The sequence below is a fragment of the Triticum dicoccoides genome, chromosome 1B (assembly GCF_002162155.2).
Source record: "Triticum dicoccoides isolate Atlit2015 ecotype Zavitan chromosome 1B, WEW_v2.0, whole genome shotgun sequence".
Taxonomy (NCBI): domain Eukaryota; kingdom Viridiplantae; phylum Streptophyta; class Magnoliopsida; order Poales; family Poaceae; genus Triticum; species Triticum dicoccoides.
The window spans coordinates 664,403,678-664,417,125 of NC_041381.1; positions in this window are offsets into that span (position 1 = coordinate 664,403,678).

A 13,448-nucleotide genomic window follows, 5' to 3' on the forward strand; every position below is an offset into this window, starting at 1 on the left:
TGCACTATTACAATTTATGATTTAAACTCAAATCAAGTATCCATGGGCCAAATAAAAATTATATTATTTAAAAATGAGAAATATATGATAAAAATATTATATTTGAATATCAATGGTTACTGGTTAAAATTAAATTTTTAAAAAATTAGTTATATATAATTTTAAACAAGTAAAAATATTTGGTATAAATTCATAATAATCGTGTAATATTAACTATAAACTGAGCAAGAAAAGTTGTCTCTTTTGGATCTCACTGCGGTGAAACAACAGTGAAAAAATACAAAGTTTGATTTGGCTGCATAAAACAAAACGTGGAAGCTCCGATCACAAGTAACCCAGTGATTCAGTTACTTTGCTGAGAAGTTCACCCACTAACTTCATATGTAGTACCCTATCCCCAATGTAAAATCGAACGTCTCTGATCATTTCCCTAACAACAGAGTCTTTAACACTAGCAACTAATACCCAAGCCTCTATTTTCAGGGGCGTTTTCACTCCATTATTCACCCACTTGGCTGAAAATGACTCCTGGGTAAGTTTGTATATGGCACGTGTGTTATTTTAGTACATAACTGTGTAGAAATGAGTGGTGTGCCCAGGTTTTGATTTGAAATTTTTTGAATGTGTGTGCAGGCTGGTTTGGTTGGTTTAGTATTTTTTGTTGGGTGTGGGCTAGTTTTTGCGGTGAAGTTCGCGTCCTGACAGACTTTTTGCTTCGATGCTTCTTCGGGTTTTTGATTGGTCGATATTCGCCCAGATGTCCCATCGCCGTCGATCTGTGCTGCTGTTGGGTTTTTGATTGGCGGCTGTTGGCCCGGTTGTCTTGTCGGTGTCGATCTTTGCCGCTGTTGGGCCAGGTCGCTTTCTGGCTTTCTATTTGTCATTGGGTCGTGTACCAGTTGCTGTTGGGCCAATCATTGTGTGGCAGTCTGATCCTGTCGCTGTCGTTGCATGTGTGCCGCTACTGGCTGTTCCCGAGCGGTGCCGCTTCGCAGTCTTTGTTCGGGAGTCCGCTAGATCTTGCCGTTTACCGAGCCTATAAATAGATGGCTTCAATTCACGCCTCGCCCGTGACTGTAGTCACAGCCTCACAGGCCACGACTTACACCAGCAGAGAGTCGCCGGGAGCGACAACGGGATGACCCGGGTGACGGCCAAGCAGCCAGAGTTGTCGCACGGAAGACCGTCTTGTCGGTGGAGCTCACCAGCTCCGCCATGGAGCTTGGCGGCGTGGGAGGCCCATTCAGCAATGTCAGCCTTCTCGAGCTCCTGATGGTTGCCTCGACGCCCGCGGGCGCTGCCCTAGCTCCACCGGCCGGCGCGGTGGGCCGTGCTCCAGGAGAGAAAGAAGGCGCATGCACGCGCCAGCGTCCGCTGGATCCACCTCGACCTCCCCTCACCGTGCAGCTTGACGGAGGAATTGCGCTAATTTTGTTTTTGATGTACGTTGGCAGCGTGTTCATACATGTCCGTCAGTCTGTGGCTCCGTGCATGGTGTGTACGTGTTCTTGAGCTGGTCATCTCCCCGGCTAGTGAGTTTGCCTTGCAGTTTCTAAACGCGTTGAAACCGCAGCCTTTTGGCTACCTCTCCTCCCACTCGAACAGAAGTGAAAGAAGAAAAACAGTGGACACAAGATTTTCCAGCCGGTGCACGAACACCGTCACGAACGCACGAACGCCCCAATTTTTTTCTTCCTTACAGTGACTATATGGCTACACTCGGCTCTACCCAAACACATCAATCAGCTGTACACGGCGGGATTTATACCGGGCTAGCACAGCACAGGTGCGCGCGCACACACTCGACGCTGCCCACCTTGGCCACTATCCCACGCACGCATGCACCGAGCTAGTTACATGCACGGCAACAACCACCATGCACTCACCTCACGTAACAATCTGGACGCACTAATCACTGACCTTATCTTCTAGTGGAAACTCTCTAACAGCCACACACACGACTTGACCAAGCTACTAACCAACAATCATGCATGGCCCGGCTAACAAACTTATGCATGTCAATATTATGTCTAACAGTCTCCCCCTAATCTTGATTTGCCGTCGCCGGAGTTGTTGCAGCTCGTGTCATTGTCGTCGTCACGGCCGTGACCCAACCCGCGGACCCGATCCGACGCATCGATGCCGGTCGCACCGCCACAGACCCGACCTGGCGCACTAACGCATGTCGTACCGTGCTCCGTCACGACCCCGGCGGCATACGCCGAGTTCCCTCTCCGCCGGCGACACACGCCTAGCGTCCCTCTACACCCACACGCCCCGCGCGCACCCGACGCACCCGACGAGCCCGACCGCACCAGTGCATCCCGCACGTCCTGTGCAGACCCGACGAGCCCGACCGCATCAGACGCTCACCGCACACCGCCTCCGCGTTCGCCATGGCAGCCGCCAGCGACAAACGCCGGAAGGATGTAGCCGAACTCAAGCATGGACTCGAGCACAACGGTGACATACGCCTCCTCCCAACGTCAGCCGCACGCTCGTACGCGTGCCCGCGGTCCCAGCGCGCCCAACGCGTCTAGTGTGCACCCATAACACGCACCGGTCGTGCCTGGCTCGCCGCCACGGCTTATTGCCCTGCACCGCTGCGGCCTCAACCGCAGCGCAGCACCTTCATGCCGCCATGCCGCTGTGTGTCGTTGGAGCCGCCACCACGCAGGTCCTCCGCGGCCTCCTCACCGTGCCGCCGCAGCCACCCACTAATAGAAAAAGGGCCTAATGTGAGGCACATTAGTCCTGCTTTGTAACAAAAACCGGCACTAGTGTGATCATTAGTGACAGTCCCAATGGCTAGGGGGACGAAGATCATTAGTACCGGTTCGTGGAGAACCTTTAGTACCGGTTCGTGCCACGAACCGATACTAAAGAGGCAGTTACAGGTTGTGGTCAGGCTGGGGCCCCACCAGCACCTTTAGTAGCGGTTCATGCCTCCAACCGGTACTAGAGGTTTCTAGCTGATTCATTCTGCAGTTGTTTTTTAGTCCCACCTCGCTCCGCTAACAGAGTTTTTACCACCTTAAATATGTTACTTCTCAAACTATCACAACCACTTGGTCTTCATTGAACTCTATGTGTAGGATCTGTGGCTGCAATAGGAGTCTTCGCCAGTTCTTAAATCGGGGTAGATTCCTATTGACAATTTAGATTATATACAAAAAGATCATTGATGATCAATGCATTTTTTTATGCATTTCTCTGTAGCAGTAGCGCGTTTTGGCTGAAAGGCTGTACTGATCAATGTATTTTTTCTGTGTTCAGATGCACAATTCAAATCCACAATCTTTTTTGAAGTACTGGATGCACTTCATGTACAAACTGGACAATCTCTTAGGAAGTATCAGGGTTTCGGACGAAAACTCATCTGTTACACCGACTATTCAATATTTTAATAACTTAGTACAACTCCGGACTTTTTCCGCGTTCAGATGCAGAATTCAAATCAACGTCATCAACTTTCAACCGTTTCTGACATAATTTACTATTTTCGATGCATTTACTGATTTGTTTTCAGAGCTAAATCACCGTGAAAGTGAAAAGCAGTACAAAATGAACTTTGAAAAGGTTGAAACTTGGCAATGTATCATCATTTCACCCGCATAGCATATGCAAAAAAATAAAGAGGGTTACGACAAAAACTGGATGCACTTCGTGTACAAACTGGATAATCTCTTAGGAAGTATCAGGATTTCGAACGAAAACCCATCTGTTACACCGGCTATTCAATATTTTAATAACTTAGACAACAATGCGTCCAGAAAACGACACAAACATGTACATATATTTATAATTCATCAAAATGTCACAAAATAACTTGTTAAGACATGTAATGTTGTTCATTTTTACTTTTTTCTAGTCTACCGTCTTATTACAACTAAGACAACTAGGTTGCACTATTACAATTTATGATTTAAACTCAAATCAAGTATCCATGGGCCAAATAAAAATTATATTATTTAAAAATGAGAAATATATGATAAAAATATTATATTTGAATATCAATGGTTACTGGTTAAAGTTAAATTTTGAAAAAATGTGTTATATATAATTTTAAACAAGTAAAATTATTTGGTATAAATTCATAATAATCGTGTAATATTAACTATAAACTGAGCAAGAAAGTTGTCTCTTTTGGATCTCACTGCGCTGAAACAGCAGTGAAAAAATACAAAGTTTGATTTGGCTGCATAAAACAAAACGTGGAAGCTCCCATCACAAGTAACCCAGTGATTCAGTTACTTTGACGAGAAGTTCACCCACTAACTTCATATGTAGTACCCTATCCCCAATGTAAACTCGAACGTCTCTGATCATTTCCCTAACAACAGACTCTTTAACACTAGCAACTAATACCCAAGCCTCAATTTTCGGGGGTGTTTTCGCTCCATTATTCACCCACTTGGCCGAAAATGACTCTTGGGTAAGTTTGTATATGGCACGTGTATTATTTTGGTACATGGCTGTGTAGAAATGAGTGGTGTGTCCAGGTTTTGATTTGATTTTTTTTTGAATGTGTGTGCATGTTGGTTTGGTTGGTTTAGTATTTTTTGTTGGGTGTGGGCGAGTTTCTGCGGTGAAGTTCACGTCCTGACAGAACTTTTTGGTTCGATGCTTCTTCGGGTTTTTGATTGGCCGCTGTTCGCCCAGATGTCCCATCGCCGTCGATCTGTGCCGCTGTTGGGTTTTTGATTGGCCGCTGTTGGCCCGATTGTCCTGTCGGTGTCAATCTTTGCCGTTGTTGGGCCAGGTCGCTTTCTTGCTTTCTATTCGTCATTGGGTCGTGTACCAGTTGTTGTTGGGCCAATCGTTGTGTGGCAGCCTGATCCTGTCGCTGTCGTTGCATGTGTGCCGCTGCTGGCTATTCCCGAGCGGTGCCGCTTCGCAGTCTTTGTTTGGGAGTCCGCTAGATCTTGCCGTTTACCGAGCCTATAAATATATGGCTTCAATTCACGCCTCGCCCGTGACTGTAGTCACAGCCTCACAGGCCACGACTTACACCAAAATGTTAATCATGTATTTAAACTTTTCTAACAAATATCAACAATGTTAATCATGTATACGAAAATGTACAATGTGTAAAAAAAATATAGACATCAAAACGTATGTATGAAAAGATTTTTTTTGTTGGGAGTATATGAAAATATGTTAATCATGTATTTGTAAAAAGTTAAACATATATAAACAATGTGCACAATGTGTCTTAAAAGATGTAGACATGTGTTCAAAATATTAGACATCAAAATATTTGTTAAAAATGTCAATGATGTAACTAAAAATTATTTAATATCTATAAAAAATGTTTCTAATGTACACAAATTTGTTCATAAAATGTGGTATAATATTCTTGAAAAATGGAGAAGATTTTTTTATAACAAATATTTGTTTGGTTCTTCACAAAAAATCTCATTCTGGAAATTCGAAAAATTGTAAATGAATATGCCGGAATTTGTCTTTTTCCTGAGAGGTGGATCAAAAACTTTTTACACCCAACCATTTGGTCAATTATACATTAAATATGGCCTAGTTGCTACTATGACCTTCCCCTCTATCGTTGCCCTCGTGTACCAGATGAAAGCAGAAAGAGCCAATGTATGGGTGATGGCAGAGGTGCGTTGTGAGGTTTGCTGATTGGAGTTGGTCAACCAGCGCCTTCCCTTGCAGTGCAAATGCATGCCATTACAGCCTACCTCCTTGTTATGCTTTGTGTGCCCATTACATGCTTAACAAGAATGCACATAGCTTACTGTCCTGAACCTAATCAGGAACACACGCAGTCTTTCAGCCATGACAACAACGAGGCTAATGATCCAGGTACATTTTACTCACCACAACTCCTACTCTGTGCTCCATTTCTGTTATTAATGGACAACAACGCAAGCTTAACATTTAACATTGGTGGCCAACAAGTTGCAGACTAAATGTAATCTTGCAGGAAACTAAAAGATTTCAAACATAGAGAATATATTAGCTTACCACAAACGAGCTAAAAGAGTGGCATCAATAACTATTATATGAAGGCAAATAGAGTAGTAAATAGGTTCATTCATACAACTAAACATTCCCATTAGAGAGCATTCTTCATGGCTAATCAACATTGTTCAAAGCAACAAAAGGGCATGCACTCAGACACTAACAGAAAAAAAAAAATAGAGGTGCGAAAGGGCGCGCGCCCTATTGTATGCCTAATCCGACACACAGCTTCAGAACTACAAGATTTAGCATATACCCAACAACCGATGTCTACTAAGTCGCTAGTGCCACACTGAGTACACCAAGTCTCTAGTGACCATCTGATTTCCACTCCGCAAAATAGGGAATGTAAGGAAGACCTCCCAGGAAATCTCCAGAAGAAGAAATAACATGCACTTTCTGACTAGTCACATCATATGACAATGCCTTCTCCTTATTGTCAATAAGGAAAATCAAGTCACAATCCGGATGAATTGCAAACGTTCGGTAGTATTCACCTTCTGTGAGAGAATCTCGTCCGATCAGTTCCAAGCAGTTCACGGTACACTTTAGGTTCCATTGTCCAGTAGCATAATTCTCAAGAACCCAAACAGAGAGTTGGCAACCATCTTGGTTGTCTATACTCGAAGCATATGGGACTGCCCAACGAAAGGAACGACACTGTGGTTGTTCATAATGGCGGGTGGCATTTCAATTTTCGGCAAGCATTTCCATTCATGTCCACTGTGACTATTGACATACGAGGATACAAGTGCATAGTGCCATTCAGGAAGGCACCAAACCGATGTGTTCTGAGATAATGACACGGACCCTGCACGGAAGTGCATCCCCCAGTTTCTGATGAGTAGAACATTGCCGTGAACAGGCAAGCATGTCTTGACATCAGGGACACAAATAACACAAAGGTTCCAGTGCCATCTGCCAGATCGATTATTGGAAAGAGGATGGGCGCGAACCTTAGATTCTATGGAGACGACGGCGAGGCCGGGCAGCAGCAGCAGCGGCGATGGGGAAGAACGGGATGGATCCTCCTCGTCGCGGCGTTCCCCTCCATGGGCGGCCGTCGGTTCCCCGTACACATGCCCGTGCTCGCCTCCTCCTTCTCCTGGCGGCAATGCCTCCGCCGGCTTCTCGTACCCATGCTCGCCTTCGCCTCCTCCTCCTCCTCCTCCAGGCGGCATTGCCTCTAGTGGCTCAAATGTCGCCAAGCCTAGGGTTAGGGTTTGTGCGAAGGGGAACGGAGACATGGAGCTTGCGTTGGAGTGTGCGGTGTCATCGTCACTAGTCACTCACTCACTGCGACCCACTACCTTTGAGAAAGAATGGGAACGGGCTGGCCTGCTGAGGTCGGCCAAATTGATTCTGACAGTTTTCTTGGCCTGCTCTTCAAGTGTTGTTGGAGGGTGGACAACACTGCCTTGCCGCTCCCCGCAGCGGCCCGGGAGAAACCCTAGATCGTGGCCACCACCACCACCTTTCCTCGCTCTCCCCTTCTCAGGTCAACGTTTCTCGACGAGCTGCATCGCGCAACGGTGACTGAGCTTGTCGGCAGGCTCAACGTCATAGTCGTATACATGGATGGTGGATGTTGTGGTGTATCAGCCCTTCTTATTCATCGTTGTCGAGGAGAGGACATACGTAGTGTTGTTCCTTGGTCATCTGGATAATCATCGCGGTAACTGAATAAATAACCGATTACTCCATAAAGTTTGGAATCTTTTGAGTGCGGCATTTGTTAGGACGGACGGAGCCCTTTTTGAAACAAATATCAAATATATTTAATAGTTTTAAAAAATCATTTTTTCTATAAATACATATACATGTCCTTTAAGTGTCCATGAAGTTTTGATTTGCACGCTACACAAAACAAGTCTGGCCTAAATACAACAAAGAAAAGGCCCACTTTAATCTATGTAATTTTTGTGTGTGCACCGCATATGAGCATATATATTAATTAACATTTTACGTGTATACTATAAATATATGCTTATGTGTTTATTGTTTTTAGATTTTTTGAGCTGTGAAAATAGTTTTTTTTAGAAAATAGCGGGCTCAGCATGTCTCCCATATGCACTTTTCAGGAATCCTTGGGTTGTTGTATAGACAGCTGAAAATTTTATCAATTACTCATTTTTCATCACATACAAGTATATACAATATAAAATACTTCACAGTTCTATCTAGAAATGTCTACCAAAATGTGGCTTGCACATCCTTTCAAGGCGGTGGCAGTGCATCTTGTCCAATCTCATTGTGGTTGCCACAATAATTTGATCCTCTGAAGTAATCTAAAAAATATCAAATCAAGAAGTATTTAGTACCGCACATGATCATATTGATTTAAAATGCATTATAAACACAAGAAAGTTTACAGGTATCTTCAACTAACAGAAAATCCCCAAATAGCATGGATTTTCAAACAAGCACCGTCTGTCAGTCTAACCAGAAGCTTATTCATATTCAGAATATCAATCCCGTGGTAAAATTTGTACTGTTACATCATGAAAATTTAGAGAATGTCAAAAGAAAAAGAACTCCCAATTGAAAGAACCGGCCAAGGCCATATCTTCTCTGCTCTACCCTAACTCGTACAGTCCATACAGTACCCATCACACCATCTGGTTACGGCACATGTACTTTTTGCCATGTGGCACCCAATTAACTAACTTTAGACAGAAGATAAGGTGAAGGCACGATCCAAGTCGCCAAGAGGTCGTGGATTTCTTTATATTTTTTTCAAAGGACATATTTATTAGAAAAAAGAAGAAAGATGTAAAAAAAATCCTGTTCATCAAAAAGGTCTCCAATAAGATAGGCTGCAATGTTTTGAGAATCATCGTCTCCATCCAAATGGATCAGTTTCTAAATAGGAATAACCAACCAAAAAATCCAATGATCCAACATCCTAAGACCTTTGAAAGGCAATGCACGTATGTATTGATGTTCTCTCAAGGGGAATATCCGATCACACACCCTTGTTCGTGGACTCAGGGGAGCCGAACCACGTGGGTAACAAGAACACCTTTTCTTTCGAGATGTCATGGTTCGAACGTGAGGGGTTCTTGGACTTGATTGCCAGGGAATGGGATAGAGGTGCAGGAGGCACGACTGCGATCGAGCGTTGGCAGAATAAGATTAGGCATTTGAGAAGTTTCTTGCGGGGTTGGGCTAACCACCTCAGTGATGTGTATAAGATTGAAAAGTATAGACTCCTTTCTCTTATACAGGCCCTGGACATAAAGGCCAAATCCACTATTTTAATGCCAGCTGAGCTTCTGGTTAAAAATGAGGTGGAGAAGAGGTTGAAAGAACTGCTCCGCGAAAAAGAATTGAAGTGGGCTTTGCGTGCTAAAGTCCGCAAAGTGGTTCAAGGGGACGCGAATACTCAATTATTTCATTTGATAGCTAATGGTAAGCACAGAAAGAAGCGTATCTTTCAGCTTGAACAAGATGAGGGCACTATTTTAGGACAGGATAACCTAAAAACATATATTACCGAGTATTACAAGTAGTTATTTGGACCTCCGGAGGATAATTGTGTGTCCCTCGATGAGTCCAGGACTAAGGATGTGCCTCAGCTATCGGCTGCCGAAAATGATATTCTGGTTACCCCATTCTCAGAGAAGGAGGTGTTTGATGCTATTGCACAGATGAAAAACAATAAGGCTCCCGGACCGGATGGATTCCCGACCGAGTTCTATAAAAAGTGCTGGCACATTATTAAGGGGGATTTGCTACCTATGTTCCATGATCTGTTCTCATTTCACTTGAATTTTGGAACTATCACACTGCTTCCTAAGAAAATGGATGCTGTGAGAATTGAGCAATTCAGGCCGATCTGCCTCCTCAATGTTAGTTTCAAAATTTTCACCAAGGTAGGGACTAATAGGCTCACACAGATTGCGCATTCTGTGGTGCAACAGTCCCAAACTGCTTTCATGCCGGACAGAAATATTCTTGAAAGGGTGGTTGTCCTGCATGAAACGCTTCATGAAATCCATTCCAAAAAATTAGATGGAGTAATCTTTAAGGTGGATTTCGAGAAAGCGTACGATAAGGTCAAATGGCCATTCCTCCAACAGTCATTGCGTATGAAAGGTTTTGAGGAAGCCTGGCGCCGACAGGTTGAATCATTTACGCAAAAAGGTAGTGTGGGAATTAAAGTTAATGATGACATAGGGCATTACTTCCAGACACATAAAGGCCTAAGACAAGGAGATCCGATGTCCCCTATCCTGTTTAACATTGTGGTGGATATGTTAGCAATTTTGATAGGAAGGGCTAAGGAAAATGGTCAAGTAGGTGGACTGGTATCTCATCTTGTTGATGGAGGTGTATCCATCCTTCAGTACACTGATGATACAATTATCTTTATGGAGCATGACTTGGCCAAGGCGAGAAATATGAAGCTTGTGTTATGCCTATTTGAATAATTGACCGGGTTAAAGATTAACTTTCATAAGAGCGAGCTGTTCTGTTTTGGTAGAGCCAAAGACGAACAGGAGGCTTATAGGCAATTGTTTGGGTGCGAGTTGGGAGAGTTACCCTTCTCTTACCTGGGTATTCCAATCCACCATCGTAGGCTGACAAACAAAGAGTGGAAGTGCATCGAGGACCGATTTGAGAAGAAACTGAGTTGCTGGAAGGGTAAGCTCATGTCATACGGAGCCCGATTAATCCTGATTAATTCGGTGCTCACGAGTATGCCTATGTTTCTCCTATCGTTCTTTGAGGTCCCAGTTGGTGTTAGGAAGAGACTGGACTTCTATCGACCGCGTTTCTTTTGGCAGGGTGATGAGCTTAAACGAAAATATCGGCTTGCTAAATGGGACATCATCTGTAGACCGAAAGACCAAGGGGGTCTTGGTATTGAGAATCTAGAAGTTAAGAATAGATGCCTTCTTAGCAAGTGGCTGTGGAAGCTCTCAACGGAGAATGATGCCATCTGGGCTCAAATCCTTCGTAGCAAGTACCTCCAGACAAAAACTTTGTCCCAGGTTACAGTCAGGCCGATCGATTCACCTTTTTGGAAAGGTATGATGAAAGTCAAACAACCTTTGTTTAATAGGATGAAGTTTGTTATTGGAAACGGCTCTAGTACACGTTTCTGGGAGGATACTTGGCTCGGCGAGACACCCTTGGCCATCCAATATCCGTCTTTGTACCGTATTGTTCAACGACGTGAGGTGTTCGTCGCATCGGTATTTCAATCTATCCCCCTTAATATTCAGTTCCGACGGACGCTAGCAGGCAATCGTTGGGAAGAATGGCTCCGTCTAGTTAGGAGACTGATGGAGGTCCAGCTTTCTCAACAACCCGATGAATTACGCTGGAATTTGACTAAGTCTGGAGTATTCACTGTTAAATCAATGTATATTGATGTTATTAATTCGAACTCCATTCCTACCTGCAAGAATGTTTGGGATGTCAAAGTTCCTTTGAAAATAAAAGTGTTTATGTGGTTTGTCCACAAACAAGTTATTTTAACCAAGGACAACTTGATAAAGCGTAATTGGATAGGACCTACTAGGTGTAGCTTCTGTGATCGGGATGAGACAATCAAACACCTTTTTTTTGATTGCCCGTGAGCCAAAGTACTTTGGCAGACGGTCCACATCGCTTTTAATATCAATCCACCGAATTCTGTTAACGCGTTATTTGGGACATGGCTTAATGGGATTGAGCCTGGCTTAGCGAGACACATTCGGGTTGGAGTTTGTGCTTTGCTGTGGACTATCTGGACTTGCAGAAATGATTTGGTTTTTAACAGAATATCATGTATCCATTTTTTGCAGGTTATATTCCGAACTACGGCACTGATCCGTTCGTGGTCACTACTCACCCCGACGGAGGCCAGGGAGTATTTGGTTACTGGGTCTTTCCGCTGGGAGATGGTAGCTCGGGATATCTTCAACCGGTTTGGATGGCGGTCATGTAATAGGATAGGCATGTAGTTTACCTATCTAGTTTTAGCCAGCCGGTTGTGGCGTCTTTTCATGGCTAGTGGGTGTTTCTAGGAGTGCGGATTTTTGGAGGCCGAGCTCCAGTGAGCTCGGTATTTTCAAAAAATCAAAAAGATTATTTAAAAGTTCCAAAAAAATCTGAAAAAAATTTCACGGGAACATACATGTATTCCACAATAACGTGTTAAATTTTGTCGAAAAATGTTGTGATTTGTAGGCTGTACCAAAATAACAAATTTCTGGCCCAATAACAAAAATAAAAGGCCCATTTAGAAATGCGTATTTATCTTTTTTCTGTATGCAACATGTAAACGTATAATGCTGTGAAATGTTGCATATACATAGTATACATGTGCATGTGTGTTCACAAAATAAATTTAGAATTTTTCGCGCTCTGAAAAAATAAATTTTGAAAACGAGCTCACTGGAGCTCGGCCTTCGTTGGCATTTTCCGGTGTTTCTAGCCCTTTTTGGCTCTATGTGAGCTTTCTTTGCTTTTTTATTACTTTTGGAGACCTTGGAACCATGTTTGCACTGCTTTATTTGGTTAATAAGATGGCCGTATGCATCACTCGGGGAATCCCCTTTTCGAAAAAAAAAACCCGTATGTATTGATGTAGAAACTTCACTTTGTATTCATATAATGTGTTCCGGCCTTCGATTCGAGGGTTCTAGTCCTGAACCAAACAAAGCAACAAGTAGCAAGCTTTCCACTACGTGAAGAGAAGAAGAGCTCAGATCATATGTTGAGTTCAGCTCATATGCGAGTCAAGTAACCTGTAGGTAGAAGATCTTGAGATTGCTGAGCTTGCAACACTTCTTCGCGAGCGGATCAACCCCGATGTCTGCGATCTCGCGACGCCAGTTAAGCTCATCTAGTCATCTTCTCCAACTTGGGCCCCCCACAGCTACCTTGGCAATCCCCATGTCTGCCACCGAGGTGATTCAGCTCACTTTTAGCCCAACAGCAGCCGCCGTCAGTGTGGCGACGTATGCATACCGGCAAGCAAAAGCTCATAGCAGGCACACACGTAACTTGTGAACTCTGATGAGAGTGAGGAAGTTCCTATATATAGTCCTATTTGCAGCCTCAACGGGGAGCCAGATTCTTTTTATACAGAACAGGCAGAAGACACCACCATATTTAGATTATGGAAAGTAACAAAGATTCAATACAAAAGAAAGACAAACAGCTAGAACTATGTGACAACACGGACAGAAAAGATAAGTCGAGATCATTAACTTTTGTACTCATGGGTACTACTGCAGCATCCTAGTGTGCTTCTACCTCCTCGCCATCTGTTAGTGTACTTTCTAACTAAGCAAGTTTCCTGCATTTAAACAACACTCGTATTTATACATGTCAACGATTTACCTCCAAGAAATCAAGGTTGACCACCGGGGTTAGTCCTATTGCCCATCATCAACTTCACAACTTTGGCATGATGGATACTATCTGTCACTATTTGGCACGAGGTGAAAGAGTGGCATCAGTTATAT